Here is an 8303-nt window from a genome sequence, read left to right as displayed (position 1 = left end):
AAAAATGAGTAAAAGGAGCGTCACCTCAGGCGCAGACCCCGCCCCCCCGGAACCCGACCCCGCCCTCCGCCCCAGACCCCGCCCTGCAACGCGCACCGCCCAGCGGGAGACGCGCTACGGCTTGTTTTATTGTCGACAGCGGCGAAAGGAAGTTTGTTTGTTAAAGACAAGTGTAATACATATATTTTACATTTACTTAATTTATGATGACGCAATTTATTTCTAATATGCGCAAACCTTATATAAAAACCATATACACCATACACTCGTATACATGGCGACTATATATTGACGCGCTAGTCGATTAGAAAAATACCGTCTAGACGCTGCAGATTGTGGTCATTTCTTTGTGTTCTCGGCTAAATATCGACTCCAGAAACACCAGCGCCGCGTGTGTTAGCGGCCATTTCGCTCACCTGTACTGTGTGTTGACCGACCACACCTTGATTTCAACACGAAACCAGACTGAGCCAGATGAGTCAGAGCAGCCAGGAAGCGATACGCTGTGTAAGAGGAGCTGCCGCCTCAACTCCCATGGTGTGTGTCATAGGTTTGTCTTGAACCTCCCCTCATGAGTGTGTTTTCTTTTGGTTTTACAGGTGGCTGTGGCACAGAACACACAAAGGACACAGATACTGGAATGTCCTGCATTTATCTGGTGGTAAAAGCGTTAAAGGACTTACAGTCATAAACGCAGAGCCGAGTTGCGCAATCAGCCAAATCAGCAAACTGCTCATGTTTTCTCCATGTCCCCGTCAGTTCTGAAAATGGTTTCGTAATTAACAGTTCGGTGTGTAAAAAAATAAACAAATGCTAAAAACCTCTCTGGTTTTATTTAAAGAACACTTTAGATGTAAAGGCAGTGTAACTAGCGGGGATTTCTGATTTACTTGCAAGGCTTTCAAAACAAGTGGGGAAACCACAAACACATTGAAAACGAATTATAAGGCTTTAAGGAATGTGAAACATTTAAAAATGTAGAGACTGCACTCAATTTAAGCCTCGGCTTGTTTGGTTACAAATTAACATCTAGTTTATATTTCCACATCACAGGTTACAGACAGGGCAAGTGTTAAAGACAATAGCACGATATATAAATATAGATGTAAAGGAACAATGCAGCAAATGATGTGACTTTCATTTAGATTTCAAAATGTTTACCCAACCAAGGTGCCCTGGCAGACTCAGATAGGTCAGGCTTTATACTAAGCTCTGCCTCAGGGTTTAATGTCATGAGCCGCGTCATCTTCTGTGCAGACCAAAAGAGACGTAGGGGGATAGTAGGCCTGTCGGGCTGGGCTGCTGCTGGTTACACAGGCCATTATACTTGCCACAGTGAATGTGTCGGCCAGCAGCCCTCCCTTTAAAAATAGCTTCAGGCCCAATTGTCACTCTCAGGTTTTCAAGTACTGTCGAGGGGGAGGGGGGGCTGGCTTTCACATAATCTGAAAATGTCATTGTTGCCAAACCTGATCATCAGAATCTGCAATAACCACCAAGATAGTGCCCCTTTTCCCTGTGTTTTTTTAAATTGTGACTTGTTTTGGCTTTCTCAGATGCCCTTGCATTGTGGACACAAGGGCAGCAGCGGCTTGAATGGAGCCATTGTATTGAACACAACAGTGCCTTTATTTTTAAAACCAGCCAGGATTTAAAAGAGTGATAAATGACTCATGCTGAACTGCAGCACATACCGATTCGGCCAGAACCACCTGTCTCTTCACAGGACATACAGTATTCAAGGCTGGTACTGTGGACCATTTGGGTCCAAACTGTTACGCAGCATCCATATCACTATATGTTGAATCTCTCTCACTTCACAGATGAGACCTGCTGATAAACGCCTCCACTTCACAATACTTGCCTGTTCCAGTCTCATTGTTTGCTCCACTGCACCCTATAGGAAACAACCCCCCTTGTTTTTGTCGGAGCAGACCACAGTGAACAGTGTGGTCAACCAAAAGAATACAGACACTGATACTGACACTATCCAAGGAAAAATATAATGAACTGTAAAACTACAGTCAATCATCTTCAGTTGTAGAGAAAGAGTCTGTACATTAAGAAATAAATGGTGCTTTACTGGTTGTGATTTTTACTGTGTTATGGGTCTTGGACAAGTATAAAAGTGAGGCAAGAACATACTGTAAACAGAATATAAAACAGTATTATATTTGGACACATACGGTTTAGTAAGTCAACTAATAAAGCACTTTAAAACAATCTGACCAAAGTCTATGTTTAAATACAAACATACAAGCACATTCATAAAAGTGAAATGATGAAACAGAAGGCATAAGATCAGACAGACAGACAGACAGACAGACAGACAGACAGACAGACAGACAGACAGACAGACAGACAGACAGACAGACAGACAGACAGATAGATAGATAAAACCTTTGAAAGCCAAAAAGAAACAAAAATCAAAAAAAAAATCAATCAAAGATTACCAGGTTCAAAATTCAGGATTAAACAGTACAGAAAAAGAGAAAAGTTACCCCAACGTTTGTACTTGCCAAATGAAACCTCTAAACGTGCGTGTTTAGAAGAGTCTGAGCTTGACAGCTTTTTATTTAAATCTTGCAAACAAGTTGTTTCCATTTACTTGGTTTCTTCAAGCATTTGGTTTAGTTGGTTCTGGTTTAAAAGTGCTGTTTGAAGTTTTGCCCATTGAGCTTTCCTTCAGCTTTTTACCACTAGAGGTAGACAGAGACTCACAATCAGTTTAGTCTCAGCAATTGTGTGTGTGTGTGTGTGTATGTGTGTGTGTGGTTTGAGGGAAAACCGATGTCTGTGCACTTTATCATCAGGTGGGTTCAGTGGTGTGCTCCCAGTGTTAAAATAGCCCAGCATTTGCTCCTGTGACACGTGTGTGTCTACTAGTTTGAGATTCTTTGGTCAGCTAAGACGCAGCTGAAAATGAAAAGGTTTTGAAAATGTTCCAGAAATGGCAAAAATTAGACAATCAGCTGAAAGTAGTCATGAAATATTTTCTTATGGAAGTGAATAAAGTAAATGCTTGTTTTATGTGGAATTTGTTGGGTTTAGTTGTGTATGGTCTTAAAACTTACCTTGTAAAGTGCCTTGAGAGAACTATGTTGTCAATTGGCGCTATATAAATAAAACTGAATTGAAAAGGTTTGATTGAAAGTTTTTTATTAAAGAGGCACAAATAGTAATAATAATAAAGATAATGGTCTTTGGGCTTAACGTGTATCTATCAACAGCCACAAAGGTTAATATTAACGTTCTGCAGGTTTGTGGCGCAAGAACGAGCGCTTCGCGGTAGAACTACGTGTCCCATGATGCCTCGCTTTCCTAATGACCAAATGGAACCCAGCGGTCGAGCCGTTCTGACAGCTGAGCTCGAAGTTTGCTGAGGGGAGCTCGAGCGCCGACCGCGACCTTGAACAAACACGAATTAAATGACCATGTAAGTCCCATTTCGTCCGCGTTCTCCGCCTGTTATTGTCATTTCGTCAGCACACGTGTTCAAGACCCTTGCATTTATTTGTTAAACTGGTGAGGGAACTTCTGCTGCAGGGTGGGATTCTCCTGGGTGGACGTGGAAGTTGTCTCGCCTGAACGCTCACCTTTTGATAAGACCTTCGCTAAATTGAATCCCGTTCCAGCGACTCTTTGTTCAGACAGTAATGGTTCGGTTGTGTTGTGTCGTGTTGTGTTGTGTTGTGTGTGTATTTTTAGCTAACCGCTAGTTACCGCCCGTCTTGCTGCTGTAAATACAGTAGTTTTAGTCTCGCCGTTATGTGATTGCTAGTTATGCTAACGCTGTCAGAACCAAGCTGAGAGCAGCTGTTCGGTGTTGACACTGTCAGTTCAGTTATTTATACAGTCACTTTTTACACAACTATGTGTCCGTTACAACGAACTATCGTCCTTCCAGCTTTCGTCCGAACACCTGTAGCTGATGGTTCCGGTAGAACTAAACCTGCTGCTGCTTCTTCTGGAGCCTCTAGTTTTACCGTAGACTTGGGAAACAGCCGAGTCCGGGTCGAGGTGAGGTCTCCGTACACTGCTGGCGGATGAATGGCACCTTTGTGTGGACACCAGTACAGTAGTGACGTCACTGTGGCAGCGATGACATCACTGTTAACTCCTGTAAAAACAAACCGAGCAGGTTGTGAATCGAGTGTGGAAGCAGAAGCGCAGGGCCTCCATTCATGTCCTACTGGAGGTGCAGCAGGACACGGAGGACTATCAGTGTGTTAATCTTAGTGCTGTAATTGTGTGTGTCTCACAACCATCGCACAACATTTTTACTCGGAATTATTAAAGACTAGAGAGATGTGAATTTAATATAATAGTCCCTTTACTCTCACCTGGTGAACAGGTGCAGGACGCTCTGTATCTGCTGCTGTGGACGATCAGACTTTTGTTTACCTGCACCAGAACGTTGACCGGCCGTTTGTGGAGTTCACGCTGTTGCTCGACTTTGACGACAGGAATCACAGGTGCTTCACATCCTTCAGCTCGTTTTTACTTTTATGACCACATTCTTTTAAAGTCACCACCGATGGAAATACCTCATATACCTCAGGAAATACGACATATTCAAGCTTTTCCCGTTTTGAACAGCGTCTTGTGACATAACTGTGTATTATTTTCATATGACTTCACGGTATCAGGTGACGCCAATTTAGAACAAGCAAAAGGAAGAAACCACAGTGTCCCTTTTTGGTGAGAACAGGACTGGTTTGAAATGCAGCATGATGCAGAATGTTTCCCGGTTATTTGTCGCCTTGTCTGAAGCGCAGTTTGTTCACGTTTAAACACCGGTGCCGTCTCTGAGCTGCTGTTTGCAATACACGCTGTGTCTAATCTTGTTTTCAAGGTGTAAAATCCATTTAGAGTGTAAACGTGTCCCGTACATGTGACCGTGCAGCATTTACAAGATTAATTTCACAAATGACCTGTAACAAAATAATATCATCATGATTGTGATTGTGTCTGGTAGTAATTCACCTCTGACTGTAAATCAGTGACCAGCGCTGCCGGGAAACTGACTGATTATTGTTGCTGCGATAAAAGGTGAATGACAGGCCTGAAGCTAATTTGGTTAATACAATAGAACCAGGGTCTTGGAACTCAGCAGTGTATTTATTTTACCCACAGCTGCACCACACAAGCGCTAACTCACAGACAGCCGTCTTCTATTAAACTTCCTCCGTGCGTCTATTGTGTCTCAGACGCACGGCGATGAAGCAGCACGCCTTTTCTCCCCACCGCCCTCCTCCTCCTCCCTCATTCATCCGGCCGGCCCCACCTCCACCCGGACTCACTGTGGCGCCTCTCTTGTGCTGACAGGACACAGCAGAGGAGCCGGCCGGCGAGGCAGCACTAGCAGCACAGCGCGTTGAGCTGAAGGGGATCGGCCTGTTCCACACAGCATCACGTGAGGAAACCTGCGTCTGCAGCCCCACAGTGAGTCTGGATCAGTTGGTGATGGTAGTGCTGCTGCAGGGTTGGTTATACGCATGCTTCTCTCCGTCTGTGTCAGTTTGTCTCGTCTCAGCACAGAAGCTTTCATCTGGTTGTCACTGTGTAAACGCTACTGAACTGAACCTAGCCATGTTTCTTCTGCCTACTAGTGCCACTCTGTGCACAATAACATGCGGTGAGTTACTGATAAAAAGTATTTTAGGTTTGTTTGTGTTTTAGCTTAATACATTTCCAGCCTTTGTGTCTTTGAACCCACCATGTTGACCCATGTCCCAAAGCCATTTCTAGTTTCTGTTTCGTTCCTCCCCAAACTCAAGTGTGACAACGTGAAGGATTTGTTGCCTGTTGCTGACAACGCAAACGTGTGCAATTAGTTTCATAGAAGAGATTGTGCGACTGACATCACAGTGAAGTGACTCATTTGCATGCGTTTCACCTTTCTGCCTTTGTGCTGAGGGTCACATGTTTCAGGTGAAAGTGTGGAATAAAGGCCCCCAGGGCTCGGTGGGTGTTTGGGTTTCTAGGAACCTTCTCTTCACGGTGGGACTTCTGTCCAGATATAACTCTCCCAGTTGTCAGGGTGACATTCCTGCTCACGGCGAGGTCGACTGTAGACCAGCAGCGTTTCCCAAGCTCTTTCCCCCTGTCTGTTCTGGTTGATCTGACTGTGCTGGACCTTATGCACCAGAACGTCATTCTCTGCAAACTATATATTTAATTACTCAAATTTAAGTGGGATCTTCATCCTGTTGCACGCTTAAGTTTTTATCTCAGTTACGTGATACTTATCAGTTTGTTTCCTGTGAATTTTCCTCTGTCATGATGGGATCTTCAGTATTTGTTTGATCGGTGTGTATTTTGATCATGATGCCGGCTTTATGTTTCCACTGTACCTCACATTGGAACATGTGTTGAAGAGATGAAGAAGAGAAGATGATGGACGTCAGCAAAGTTCAAATTCAACAACATGGGTGTTGTATGAACATGATCCAAAAGGATGTCAGTAAGAAGACACCGGGCTTCACTGACAGCCATTGTTTGAGCGTGAAATCTCCCTTCTCCAGCTCCTTTATGCACAATATCACAAAATGACGAATAAACGTGCCCTTTATTGGCAGTTGGCTCAGTAAGTATATATAGATTATAAATGATTAACCATTCTCCTCGGTCAGCACTGGGCCAGGCCATGTGGTTCAGGACGCTCTCATTTTCCAAAGGCTGCATGACTTCATTTATGGCAGGATGACGATCAGTCAGTCTGATGATAAAAAGTGATTTTCACTTCTTGAAAAGAGTGAAACGCTAACGATATCTGTTTGCGACATAGACTGACGGTACTCGCTTCTGAAGGGCCTATTGTGGAAATATTGGGTCATAAACGTATCTGGTTTGTAGCGGCAGGTTACTGGTGTCGACTGGTTAATTAGACTGTGTCCTGGTGTGATGAATGCCGGCTTATCTCTGGATTATGAATATCATGTGCTCAGTTGATGATGTTTGGGTCTTTCCACAGAGTGAGGTGATGTGAGGTGATGTTGATGGGTGAAGTGATGGAACTTTTAACAAACTTTCCATCTGTTGTTGAGTATTAGATGATTTCCTGTACTGGTGAACAATGAAAACACATTCACAACTGGTTTAGAGACATATCTGTTTTATAAATGTATTTGTTAATTGGCTGCAGCCAGTCCTGGGTTTGATTCCCAGGTGCCTTTCTGTCTGGAGTTTGACTGTTCCTCCCGTGACTGCGTGCAGTTGCTCCAGTTTCCTCACACGGCCCAAAGGCACGCCGTCGGGCTGCGGAGGAGAGAGAGTGCCTGTGTGTGTCTGCATGTGGCCTGTGATGGACTGGGGACCTGTCCGGGGTGAACCCCGCCTCTCGGCTGATCATCAGCTGAGCCAGGACGCCCCTGACGCTTGTGAGGATTAAGCAACCGCTTTATGATGACAAGGGAGGACATTTATTTATTCATCATCACCTCCCCAAATTTGCATAATGCAGCTGTAAACACCTCCTTTCACACAATATGAAGCAGACGTGTAACCACTGTAACTAATCTAACATTAGCAACTTAGTGCAGAAAGGTCGACCTACTATAACAATCGGGCAAACTGACTATTAGGCAAAATCATATTTGTTGATAACTCATCTGCAGCTTAAGACAGACACACTTCATGATCAGTGCACAGCTGCTTCCAGAACAAGCAGTTAAGAGGAATTAGAATTTGATAATAAGTAGTAATAGACGGTTTCTCCTTTATTTTCTAGCTTTGAGTTCTATTGTAGTGAAAAGCCATTAAAGCTTTGTGTTACGCTGTGCTTCCCACTGTCTCAATGTTGTTTGTGCTTGTAAAGACTTTGCCTGTTCCTCCACATACGTTCCTGTATGCTCCTCATCTTTCTAGTCAGTCAGCGACAGACAAAGGTGCCTGAAATGATTGTGGTCAGACCTTATATTTACTTTTTGAGCTCAGAGCTGGAGCTGCCTCAGAAGGGATCAGTAGCAAAACGGTGTGTTTCCAGCTCACTCATTCTGCTGCTGAATAGAAAGTCTTAACAATTAGTGTCTCTTCCCCTCTTTTAAGCCGCCATGTCTCACATGCAGGAGGGGGGAGGACGCCGGCGCTGAAGGCATCCTCCCCTCCTCCCTCATCTCCCTTTCAGCACTGTGTGCCTCTGCTCACGTACACTCCCTCCTGGAAGGGCATTGTTTGCACATGGCAGCTACGCAGGCCTTTTCAAATGCCCTTTACCTCGGTTGAGCTCAGCTCACGCCCAGTCCAGGCTCCAAGGTCAAAGGCGGCATTTGCCACTGCTCACGTTCACTGACTTTTCCTTT

General features: G+C 44.4%; 2 long non-coding RNA genes across 2 annotated transcripts; both read left to right on the top strand.

Annotated features, from left to right (window-relative positions):
* Window positions 1–2: 2 nt before the first annotated feature.
* LOC129604288 (uncharacterized) lies at window positions 3–820 on the top strand. Its single transcript, XR_008695059.1, has 2 exons — window positions 3–507; window positions 600–820. It is a non-coding gene; the product is annotated as an uncharacterized LOC129604288 (long non-coding RNA).
* A 2471-nt stretch (window positions 821–3291) lies between these two features.
* Window positions 3292–7121, top strand: LOC114853457 (uncharacterized). Its single transcript, XR_008694660.1, has 3 exons — window positions 3292–3436; window positions 5329–5445; window positions 5522–7121. It is a non-coding gene; the product is annotated as an uncharacterized LOC114853457 (long non-coding RNA).
* The last annotated feature ends 1182 nt before the right edge of the window (window positions 7122–8303 follow it).

Source organism: Betta splendens, chromosome 1, assembly GCF_900634795.4.
Source record: "Betta splendens chromosome 1, fBetSpl5.4, whole genome shotgun sequence".
Lineage (NCBI taxonomy): Eukaryota > Metazoa > Chordata > Actinopteri > Anabantiformes > Osphronemidae > Betta > Betta splendens.
Note: the sequence above shows the minus strand (reverse complement) of the source record. Positions and strands in the feature narration are given on the sequence as shown.